Source organism: Jaculus jaculus, chromosome 2 (genome assembly GCF_020740685.1).
Source record: "Jaculus jaculus isolate mJacJac1 chromosome 2, mJacJac1.mat.Y.cur, whole genome shotgun sequence".
In the NCBI taxonomy this organism is placed as follows: Eukaryota; Metazoa; Chordata; class Mammalia; order Rodentia; family Dipodidae; genus Jaculus; species Jaculus jaculus.
This window is the reverse complement of record NC_059103.1, coordinates 210,270,476-210,283,143: the sequence shown is the minus strand read 5'-3', so window position 1 is coordinate 210,283,143 and position 12,668 is coordinate 210,270,476. Positions and strand designations below refer to the sequence as shown.

Sequence of the window (12,668 nt, the reverse complement as noted above, 5' to 3'; positions counted from 1 at the left end):
GGATGAGTCGAGAACATTTGAGAATGAGGCTATAGGGGATAGAGCAAGGCCCTGTGGAGGTTAGCCTGTGTAAAGTCCTGAGGTCTAGAGAGTTAGAATCTGGTGAGCAGTGATCGTAAGTGGGGCTGGAGAAGTGATGTAGGACCTCCCTACCTCTACAAAGGAGTTTGCTGTCATTCTCAATCCCTAGAGATGCCCCCAAAGTTGGAATTTTTTGTTTTGTTTTGTTTTCTCAAGGTAGGATCTCACTTTAGCTCAGGCTGACCTGGAAATCACTATGTCGTCTCAGGGTGGCCTTGAACTCATGGCAATCCTCTCACCTCTGCTTCCTGAGTGCTGGAATTAAAGGTATGCGCCACCACGGCCGGCTCAAAGTTGGATTTTTTTTAAATGACACATACTTGTACATATCTGTGGAAGCCCCTGTAGATTAGAATCCCCTGTATGATACATTAAATTCATATAATTTACAATCATAAATCAGTAGGTAATTAGCACTTCCATCTATACATTTATCACTCTTGTGAACCTTTGAGATTTTTTTTTTCTGGTTCTTTGCAAAATACATAATACATTATTGTAAAGTCTCGTCACTCAGGACAGGAGGGACTAACCACATTGACTTCCACCCTCACATCTACAGTGTCAGTGTTACCGGCTCCTCTTCTGTTTTTCTTATATCTGACTTGCGTTCTCTGTCTCATTGGAAAATCAGTCTAATCACACATAGAAAAGCAAAGACTGCACATAGCCTCTCTGGCTGCCTTAAATGAGGTTTTTTTTTTTTTTTCTACACAGAAAATCTTCAATAAGTTGTAAGCATGCATAAATCTCGTGAAAGAAAAATATTGCATAAGTGAACAAGGGGCCACTGGGAATCACTACTAGGCTTACCCAAACAGGGTGTGATGTTTAATCTTATCAATTTGACTGAATTCATAACTACATAGACACAACTCTGGTCCTATCCATGAGGGTTTCCAGAAAGGTTTAGCTGAGGAGAAAGAACCACCCTGCTCCATCCCACGGCCTGGGGTTCCAGCCTGAATACAAACGAGAAAGGAGGAAGCCAGCTGAACACAGACATTGTTTTAGATCAGTTACGTACACAGTGGGTATACAGTCATGTTGGTACCATCATTAGCCTCCTCCCTGTCCTCCCCCTTCCGAAGGGGTGCTCCTGCTTGGGGAAGATGGGTCGTGCACTGTGGGGTTAGCCATCAGTTATGGGTAGGAGGAAATGTCTCTGTGCATAATGTATAATGTCCTGGCTTGTGTCTCTAACAATCTCTCTGTCCCCTCTTCCGTGAATTTTGCTGAGCCATGTTGGGTTTGTTTTAGGTCTGCTTCAGTGATGAGGTCTTGGGAGCCTCCGTGTCTCTGGGTCTCTGGTTTGGTAGGAGTTGAGTGTTTTCTGTGTCTGTCTCCTTCACCCTTGTGCTGGTACCAGGTTCACCAAGGAAGCAGCACTCTTGCTTATTTACCCCAATTACTCATGGTTTCATTTGGGGTCCTGGTGAGGTGTGATGGGCTGATTCTCTCTTCTGGTTCTGCGTCCATCTGAAAAAGAGAAGCAGATTCTCCAATGGAGAGTGAAGTAAGCACCGGATAATGGGATAACCATTATTATTTTAGAGAGAATCGAATAAGTGTAAGCCCTCTTGAATCCCACTATTGGTGGGAGCTTGATATTGGAGAGTGGGCACATTTTTTTTCGATCTGGTTCTGACTTGTTTCCCATCTCTAGCTATGAGTTCTGTTTCACTGAGCAGATCAATTAGCCAAATCAAGAGCATTTGGTTTCCCATACTGGCAGTGTGCCACTGTTGCACTTGGGTGAGCATCACATCAGGTTGTTTGCTATTGAGTAGCTTAGACCACAAGTTGCTTGGACACATGTTGGTCATTTTCCCCAGTTGCTCATGTAGCACCTTCTGGAACTAGACAAGCTAACTGACTGGGAACTGACTCTTCCAGATTCCAGCCAGGTTGCTCCATGTTCCATAACAACAGCATATGAACACCAGCATTCTTCTCTCTCTTTTTCCTGCCTGTGGGCACACTGTGACCGAATGCCTCATACTCTCAACAACCATGCCTCCCACCAAGACAGCTTGTAATTCTTCAAACTGTGATACAAAGATAACCCTTCCATCCTTAAGTTGCTTTTGTTGGGTATTTAATCACAGCAATGAGAAAAATAATTAACGTACAAAGCAACTGAGACATTTCATTCCCAGCATATTACCAAAACTCAGAATAATATAGGTCTTGGAATTTATCCTGAGACTAGGTAAGGAACCTAGGATATGTGTCTATTGCTAATGTCAGTATAAGTTGGTCTTTCAGAGAGTGTAGCTGGAAGAGTCTAAGCCTCTTCTTGATCTTGAGCCTTTGCAGAGAAGTTCAGAAGTAGAGAGTTAACTTGTGCCTGCCCGTACCCTGGGGATTACATATGCCTGGCTCTTCATAAGAAACCTAACTTCATTTAGAAATTCTAACTGCTGGACTGATGTCAGATTATTCTCACCCCAGCTGCCCCAGCTTAGGTTTCTGCAGGCTCCACGCGAGGAAAGGGCATAGCAGAGATTCAAAGGGCATGGTGCCACAGTTCTGGCCCTGAGCCATGAGAATCAGTGGGAAAAACACCTGTCAGACACTAGTACCTCTGCAGGCAGCTACTAACCCTTCTTTCCCACCATGTGGATGCTCCAGTAACCCTTGTGCTTCTGCCTGAGCTGACCAAGGAAATCTACTTTTAAGTGATGCCCAATCATAATTTTTGAGTAATTACGCTGTGCCAGGTGGTTTGGAGAACGTTTCATTGCCGTTGTCTCATAGAACTGTCCTGGCAGTCCTCCAAGAGCATGTCTGCACCGTGGGCACAGCCTGGGCTCCAGTAAGAAGCCTGCATCTGGCCTGGGAATGTAGCTTAGCAGGCACAAGGCCCTGAGTTCAGTTCTCAGTGGCACACACAAAGAACCCTGCCTCTGACCCTTATTAGCAGGGTTACCTTGAGCAAGAAACTTCACCTTGCTGTCCCAGACCTTTTCTTTGGTATAACCCTAATAGCAGTGTGTTACATCTGCTCAGTGGGTTAGTAAATATAAAAGTTTAGAAAATACTTGCTCAATGTAGATGCTGTTCTTGCCATCTTAAAATATGGAGAAACTGGGAGACTGAATAATTACTTGACCAGACCTCAGACAGCTTGGAGCAGCAGACCGTGATGACCAGACCCACGGTGCTTGATTTCACAGGCAGCCTATTTTTGTCAGCAGTGTCCCTGGGAACACTACTGTGACACCCTCAACAGCAGAATGCATTCCTAGTTCAGCCACACTTTCTATGTAGGAAGTACCTCTCACCCCTGGTCACCATGACTAAGTAATGCTGCTAAGCCCTGGACCTTGCCCAGTGGTCACCAGACACAGAGCCACACTCCTGAGAGGTGGCCCAGGCCAATCTCCAGGGGCGCCAGCTTAACAAGGCAGCTCCTTTGCCAGGCTAAGCTTCTTCATGAGCAATGGGTTCCAGGGGTCTACAGATGCCCCTGTACCACACGCCCATGTGCAAAGACAAGGAAGGACCCTGTCATGTCTCCAAGCCATCCCCGTGGGGCTCACGGTTCCTGACACCATCGACAGCTCCAGGTAGATAGGTGGACAGTGCATATCTCTCATCTTCCTTGGCATCCTGGGAGTGAGACAATCACAAAGCTCTTTTATGTTTTTAGATGAAAGAACATCCCCTCAGAGGGGTCAGCAACTTAGCAGAAGTCACACAGATGAGAAGTAGCAAAGCAGTCCACAGGCTGACGTTCTAGGATGGTTTGAGCTGTTTGGTGAGTGTGGACCTCCTAGGACGGAATGGTGCCTGGGCTGGTAATGAATGTGTTGGATGGCCAGAGTCATTTTATTTTCTCTTCTTTATCTCTGGCATACTAATCTTATTTCCTCCTTTTTAAAAAATTTTTCTTTTTTAGAGGGCCGTGATGAACCTTGGCAGGAGACAGATCCAACAGGGACGCCGTCCCAGAGAGAATCACACGTTTCTTCCGAAGGCTTCGAAGATACATGAAACTGAGGAAGAAGCCTGAAAACTTGCCCAGAAAGAACACGCTCTCACCCGTTCCACGCACCTCTCACCGCCCACTATATATTTTATGTGGACTCTGGTCACTGCTGAGCTACCTTCAGTTAATGTTGCTGTGACAGAATTTTTTTTCTTTTTTTTTGGTCTGGAGATTTCATTTTCAATTAAAGTTACTTGTTGAACTGCCGTGGTTTTGAAAGGATTCCATTAGGATGGCTAATTACATAGCAGTTGCTACCAGGAGATATTTGTACTCCATTTCTGCTTTGAGGTAATTCGAGTAAAATGCTTTATACTTTTCCTCCCTGGAGCTGTGCACACCCATCTTCCTCTCACACTGCAGGCTTCCCATGAGCTGTTTTTGGAAATCCCAATCCAAACAGCAATTTTGGCAGAGGCCATCTTTAGCCTAGCCGTCTCAACCATATGTGCCGATAAAAACAGCCAACGATTCAATGCCTTTAAAGAGCAGTAAAACCATCTCCCTGTTTGTGGAATTAAATGTTTGTAAACCACAAGCTGTCTTTCATACTATTGTATTTCTTTGCAAACTCTAACTGAAATCAGCAGACATTCCTCTCAAAGATTCGTCCCTTTACGAACTGTCGCCATCATTATAGGGTTTCAAGATGGCAGCTGCTGGGCTGGAGAGATGGCTCAGTTAGTGACGTGCTTGTCTCTCAGCATGAGGACCTGAGCTTGCCCTCCAGTACCCATGTGAATGCTGCTCACGGTGGCATGAGTCTGTGATCTCAGCATTGGTGACGCTGAGACAGGCGGATCCTTGGAATTTGATGGCAGTCTGGTATAGACTAATCAGTGAGCTCAAGAAGAGATGGGTGGCGTACCCAAGGAGCCACACTCAGGGTTGTCCACCTCTATATTAGTATGCCTGTGCACATGAACATGATGTAACACCCATGTTCATACATACATACACACACATGACATACATACGTTCACACACACGGTAACTGTAGAGGAAGTCACTGGGAGCCCTGCTTTGGTCTCTTTGGTCCCTCGAAGCAAGGACATCATTTTCTTATTTCCTCTTCTGCCCTCCTCCTTCTGTTATATGTGCGTAGCATGCACACTGCATTGTGCCTTCTTCCCCCAGGTCGTCGGTCCACTTGTCCCATGAGGAAGAGATGATGAACGAACCCTTAAAACACCATTTCTGCTTCCTCTCTTGCTAAGAAAATTGACCTTTCATTACACGAATATGAAATAAGAAGCCAGAATTCTCTCAGTGAGACTGAAGTTTGCTGATCTGTTTCCTCAGCTCAGCCATGTTTGTGAGGATTTTGGAGAACATCTTTGCAGACCTTTCTTTTTTTAAAATATTTTATTTTTATTTATTTACTTATTGGCAGAGAAAGAGGGAGAGAAAGGGAGAGAATGGGGCCTTCAGCCACTGCAAATGAACTCCAGATGCGCGCATCCCCTTGTGCATCTGGCTTACATGGGTCCTGAGGAATCACACCTGGGTCCTTTGGCTTTTCAGGCCTTCCTTAGCCACTAAGCCATCTCTCCAGGCCTTTGCGGGTGTTTCTAATGCATTTATGCACACATGTGCACACACATCCAGAGAAATGTCTGCAGACATGGTTAACAGATTTCTTGTAGCTTACTTCTCACTCAGCAATTGGTCAGCAATGATACATGGTAGCTTTGTCTTTCTCTTTAATTTTAGTTTTAGTTTTGGTTTTGTTACACTAAGTTGATATACACCTTGGATTTGAACGAAATAAATTTTTACCTGCTAGTTTTTATCCATTATTCTTCCAAGCTCCTTTTTTTAATAAGTTGACCAACTACCTATATCTACCACTGTCTTTTTTTTTTTTTTTTTTTTTTGGTGGAATTTCCGTGGTGGGTCTCACTCCAGCCCATAGTGGCCTTGAGTTCCCTGGGTAGTCTCAGCGTGGCCCCCGACTCACAGCAGTCCTGTTACCGCTGCCTCCTGAGTGCTGGCCTGAGAGGCGTGTGCCAGGGAGAGAGAGAATAGGCACACCAGGGCCTCTAGCCACTCGAAAGAACTCTAGATGCATGTGCCACGAGTGCATTTAATCGATCACAGATCATTTGGCCTTATGAGCAAGCACCTTAACCAATGAGCAACCTCTCTAGCCCCACCGCTGTCTGTATTTATTTATCGCTTGTTTGTTTGAGAGACAGAGGAAGGGGTAGATAGAGAGAGAGAGAGAATGGGCGCGCCAGGGCCTCCAGCCACTGCAAACGAACTCCAGACACATGCACCACCTTGTGCGTCAGGTTTACATGGTCTTGGGGAATCAAACCAGCGTCCTTCGGCTTCTCAGGCAAGCGCCTTAATCACTGAGCCATCTCCCCAGCCCCCACCACTATCTTTTGATAGCTGTGCTAAGTATCATCAGTATCAGCCACGTGACTGGGAGGATGTGCCAAAGAAGCAGAAAAAAATTTAATGTGAAATTCTAAGGACTGCTGGAGGGACCAAAATTTCCTTGTCCTAAATCTATGAGAAAACCACTCTGCCCTGAGAGTTTCATGGGAGTGGAGAGTCATTTCTTCTCTGTGGGCCGTGTGCTTTCACTTGCAAAATGGGCTCAGGGGATCCCCCAGAAGCTACTAGCCTGAAATAGAACTTCCAGGGTGCCACTGGGATGGTGAGTCAGACATACTCCTTCCACTGTGTTGGGATTCAGGAAAGGGGCCCCGGACCAGAACGCTGAGCTGAGACAGCATCCCAAATGGCCCATACTGTATTACCTTTGGGTCTAACTCTTATTTTCTCTTACTTTTCCATTTATAATGAATTTTATTTTTACTTCTGCTTTATTTGATCCCCCTCTCCCCTTGCAAGCAAGGCTTCATAGTACTGAGGAAAAAATATAAACACCAGAGTTCTCCTTCAGGTTCATCAAATTACCCCTGCGTGTGCTTGGATACCTCACTTACATTCCCTGGGCTTCTGTCTACTAACAGCATCATTACAAATTTCTTAAGTTTCTTGTAAAATAATATCAAAAGCTGAAAGCCACATCCACTATGTGTGCTCACCTGGCTTTTCGGAGCTCCCTGTCACCTGCCTGCCGGTAGGGCATCGCGTAGATCTGTGTGGCATCTTGGGGACCACTGACACCAGGCAGATCTTGTTTCACAAGCGAATCTTCAGCTGCTCTGGTCCCTTGTGACATACAAGGTGGCCTTTCAGAGGAGGTTCTGAGCCAATATGACTCACAGGTGGCTTTCTTCTCCCAGTCCCTGTGGCACAGGGTATTCCCCTGTTTGAGGCTCCAGACTGCATGAGCCGTGGACAGTGCTTCACGCTTCAGTAGAGTTGGGCTGAGGGTCCTGGGTGGGATTTCCCACAGGGGGAGAGCTCAGGCCCTGGCCTTGGCGTGGCTCTGGAGACAGTAGGTGTGAAGAACACAGGAGCTGTTGCTGGGCAGCGTCTGAGAGCTCTGCATTGCTGGTCCCAGCACCTCGTGTACTCCTGTCCCGAGCTTCCACTACTGACTGCCCCTTTGGCTCTGTGTACTGCAGCCGAACACGTTTGTACAGGAAGGAGCACAGCGCCTGCTGAGCTCTGGGCTGGAAAGTCCTAAACAAAAGGCCAGTGGCTTCACCTCTCCCATCTCTACCTCCTGCCTCTGCAACTGAGCCTCACCAGATGCAATGGTGTTCTTCAGTAGCATCCCCTTTCTTATGAAATAACACACACACACACACACACACACACACACACACAGTTTTGCTGGTCATGGCTATACACACCTTGTCCATTGTACTTGGAAGGAAGGCTGCATCATGATTTCCAGGCCAGTCTCTCAAAACAAACACCAAGAGCATGTAATTAATGGTACAGGTTCTCAATCTGTAACTGAACTTCTAGAAAGGTCACTTTAAGTGTTTTTCACCTTAACCAAGACAATAAAAACAACACAGAAATGGAAAGAATGTCATTAGTAAAGTGTGCATGGTCATTGATATAGAGGAAATGGAGGAAGAGATGGAAGGATGGAAGGCAAAGGATGGTGTTTCCTGTCTGTATACTTTTACTCTTTGCCTTCCTTATTTTAATAAATTCTTTTTTTTTGTATTTTTTAAAAATTTTTATTAGCATTTTCCATGATTATAAAAAAAAATATCCCATGTTAATTCCCTCAGATTCTTGCAAACCTGTTTAGGTGTAGGTTGATGCAGAGCAAGTCAAATTGCCTCATCCTGTCCCGGGTTTCATCCTCCTTGGCCATCAGTATTGTGTTGATTCACAGACTTCAAACTTTCAAAATTCAGTTAGCCTAGCCTATGATTCATAGATCCTTGATCTGAAGTGTTTGGGTAAGGTAGGGAAGAAATAACCCCCCTAGCCCCCAAACTATGTCTGTATGAACTTGCCTGGGCTGGAGGGCTGAGGGTAGCGGGGTGGCTTCCTGGAGCTGCTTTATGAACCGGACTTGAGGTGCTCAAGGGGTGGCTGGTGGTATTGTGATTCATACCAGCTGATCTGTGGTTGGCACACCTCTCTAGCATCAGGCTGGACTGGGAGGCCTTCATGGGCAGAAATTTATTTCATTTCCTTCTCTCTACCTCCCTGGTGCTCACCTCCTGACAGTTGAATATGGATACTTGCTAGGTTTAACTTTTGTGTGGTAGAAGCACATCTGGTGATTCTGGGTCCCCAGCTAATCCTTTTTGATAACTATGTGCAGGTGTGAAGGTTCGTATGTGTCAGTGCGAACCCCATTACTGCAAAATCAAACCAGCAAACATTCAAAGAGTCTAACGGCTCAGGCTGTACTCCCATCTACTTAGGAGGCCACAGCAAGAGGGGGACAAGTTCGAGGCAGAGTTGTGGCTCTGCATCCTTGCCAGCGTTTGGCGGCCTTGGTGCTCCGGGTCTAGGCCATTCTCGTGCGTGTGCAGTGACATTACTGTGTCATTCGTATTTCCCTGGTGACACGTGGTGGAACATCTTTCCATCTGTATTGTATTCTCCTTTCTTGCACCTCCCTTGTTGATGTGCCTGCTTAGGTTTTTTTTTTCTAATATTTACTTGAGTTTGTTTGCTTATCCTTGCATTTTAAGAGGTCTTTGTACAGTTTTTAAGGTTTATTTTTTTAATTTTTTTTTAAGTTTGTTTATTTGAGTGAGCAAGAGAGAGAGAGAGGAAAGATACAGATAGAGAGAGGGGGAATGGGTGAAAGTTTATTTTATTCATTGAGAGAGAGGCAGATAAAGAGAGAATGGGAGCATCAGTGCTTCTAGCCACTGCAAGCAAACTCCAGATGCATGTGCCACCGTGTGTATCTGGCTTACGTGGGTCCTGGGGAATGGAGCATGGGTCCTTAGTCTTCATAAGCCAGTGCCTTAACTGTAAGCCATCTCTCCAGCCCTAAGATTTATTTTATTTTTGTTTTAAAATTTTATCTATTTTATTTATTTGTAAGCATAGAGACAAAAGAGAGAATGGGCATGCCTGGGCCTTGAGCCACTGCAAATGAGCTCCAAATGCATGTGCCACTGTATGTCTGGCTTTACGTGGGATCTGGGGAATGGAACATGGGTCCTCAGGCTTCACAGGCCAGCACCGTAACCATTAAGCCATTTCTCCAGCCCTAATATTTATTTTTAATTGTTAGATAATCATTGTGCATTAAAGAAATATTTATTTGCAAGCAGGGTCAACGTGGCACAATGGCTGTGCCAGGGCCTCTAACCTCTGCAAACAAGCCCCAGATGCATGTGCCACCCTGCTCCTCCGGCCCCAGGGTAGACACTGGGACATCTAGTCCAGCTTGTTAGGCTTTTAGGCAAGAGTCTTACCTACTAAGCCATCTCTCCAACACTCAGTGTGTTAATTTGAGGGTACAGTTTGGTGTTTTGATACATGCATACAACGTGGAGGTGACATCTTGAAAGCATGAGGTGACAAGCTATCAGATAAGGTAGGACAGAATGCCATGTAGTGCCCAGAGCCTGGGCACTGTGCCCGTGATTTCCCTAGCCCAGCGCTGAGGCCACCTCTAGATGTCTTGATTGGTGAAGCAGTTAGCAACTTTTAAAAGGAACATTTTATGTATTTATTAGAGAGAGAGAAAGAGCAAGAACTGGCACACCAGGCCTCTAGCCACTGCAAATGAACTCCTGATGCATGGGTCACCTTGTGCATCTGGCTAACATAGGTACTGGGGAATCAAATCTATGACCTTTGGCTTTGCAGGCAAGCACCTTGTGGGGGTTTGAGTCAGGTGTCCCCCATAAACTTAGGTGTACTGAATGCTGGGTTCCCAGCTGATGGAGATTTGGGGATTAACGCCTCCTAGAGGGAGTGTATTGCTGGTGGCAGTCTTATGGGTGTGATAGCCAGTTTCCCCATGCCAGTCCTTGGCACACTCTCCTGTTGCTATTGTCCATCTGATGTTGGCCAGCGGGTGATGTCCACCCTCTGCTCATGCCATCGTTTTCCCCTACCATAATGGAGCTTCCCCTCAAGTCTGTAAGCCAAAATAAACCCTTTTTCCCCACATGCTGCTCTGGGTTTGGGTGATTTCTGCCAGCAATTCAAACCTGAGTGCAACACACTTAACCACTAAACCATCTGCCCAGCCCAGGTTAACATCTTTTGATTGTTTAAGTTGCTCTGCATTGAGGTGCTCTTTACTCACAGCTGAAAGCATTTCTAATAACCACTCAGGTTCCCAACAAAGCCCAGCACTGGGCGGCCAGCATTCCTGGGTTCTGACGAAGGAGCTGCTGTGTGACCCTGGACAAGTCATTTAGCTTCTCTGTGACTGTTCATCTGCACAATGTTCAGTGAATACAAAGTGGATCAAATGAGAGACTCTGGGACTCCTTGAGTAATAATTGTTTGGCTCATAAATGACGTTTATAAAATGGCTAGAATATCCCCTGGCACGCTACAAGTGGCAGAGAAGTGTTTGCTCAATGAAATCAAAAGTCATCAGTAGTACAGGCTTGGTTGGAACTTGATTCCATCCTGGAACCACTTAACATCTTTTTAAAAAAAATTTTTTGTTGTTATTTTTATTTATTTATTTGAGAGCGACAGACAGAGAGAGAAAGAGGCAGAGAGAAAGAGAGAGAGAATGGGCGTGCCAGGGCCTCCAGCCTCTGCAAACAAACTCCAGACGCGTGCGCCCCCTTGTGCATCTGGCTAACGTGGGTCCTGGGAAATCGGGCCTTGAACCGGGGTCCTTAGGCTTCACAGGCAAGTGCTTTACCACTAAGCCATCTCTGCAGCCCCCACCTAACATCTTTAAGCAGAATTGTGACCCCCTTCACCACAGAGACTTGTAGAGCATGGAAACACCCCCAAACTCATCTCAAAACACCCACACTTGTGGTTTCTTTATCATCCAAGGGACATTTTTTGGAAAAGATTCGCTTGTGAAGAAAAGGGGCCCTGACCACCGAGTCGTGTCACTGAGCGGCCACGGTACCTGAGCTCGCCTACGCCAATGGGTTTGGGTCTCTCCTGGACGCCCTCCATGCTGCTGTGGACTTTTTCTCTGAACTCATTTTGAAAGACTCTTTCCAGCTAGTGGCTTATTTATTTTTGCAACTCCTCCCATTTTTTTTTCTTGCCAGAGATGCGATGCCCTTTCTGTGTAGTGGGGGACCAGGTTCTTCTCAGCAGTATGTGAAGGGCTGGAGTGCACTGCAAGGCCATTTTCTGTTGCCCCAGAAGCCATCATCTGCAAAGCTTGCTTTTGAATTTAAATAATAACATGGCATTCTTTTGAAATAGATCATGTTCGTGAGGTTAAAGAATCAAATAGGTGGGTCGATTAGCAAGTCCTGTGGAAATTTCCTGTGAAATGCGTGCCCTTTAATTCCCTTCTTAGCCTCGTCACCAACTGCAGCCCAGGCAAGGGCTTCACCTTTGGCCTGGACTCCTTCCTATACTGCCTTCCCACCAGACTGTCCCTTTCCCTCACCAGCTGGGATGCTTCACAGATATAAACTCAAACATGGGGACTCACCTAGTCACTGCCCTCCCATCAAGTCTCGTCTCGTAGAATAAACTCCAAAGTCCCTATGGCGCCCCGTGCCTCTGACTCCTCCTCTACTGCTTGTTCTCAACATTGCCCACCTGGCCCCCTCGGTGTCCCCAGCTCCCTGAGCACGGTATGGCCTTGGGGCCCTTCCAGGTATCCCTGCGCTCTTCCCTTGCATACTTGTCCAGCTTATGTCCCCACTTCATCAAGCTGTGAGCTACCAGCTCAGCTTCCACACAGATCACTGTCCAGCCCGCTTAGGCATGCTCTGCCCCTCCTGTGACACTTCATGTGGGATCCATGACTTACGAGCCCTTACAGATTTGGTTATTTTTTGCATGTCCCTTTAGAATACAAGCCGAGTGAAGAAGGGCGCATTATTCCATTCGTTGGGGTAGCTCCGGAAACTGGGACATTCTGCAGTGACTGCTCACTAAATAACTTTTTGACTAAACTAGGAAATAAGAGCACATCTAACAAAGTTCAAAGCCTAATGTTTCTTGTGAACCTGTGAACTTGGCCTTGAGGCCACTTCCTGGAAAGCTCCAGATAGGCTCAGAACAGAGG

The 12,668-nt window shown here is 46.2% G+C and overlaps 1 long non-coding RNA gene across 1 annotated transcript in view; it reads left to right on the top strand.

The window, feature by feature from the left end:
• LOC123458594 overlaps positions 1-5,492 on the top strand; it is a 230,074-nt gene extending 224,582 nt beyond the window's left edge. The window contains exons 7-8 of the long non-coding RNA XR_006635729.1: positions 3,737-3,844; positions 3,986-5,492. This is a non-coding gene — a long non-coding RNA (uncharacterized LOC123458594). The remainder of the gene's footprint in view (positions 1-3,736; positions 3,845-3,985) is intronic.
• The last annotated feature ends 7,176 nt before the right edge of the window (positions 5,493-12,668 follow it).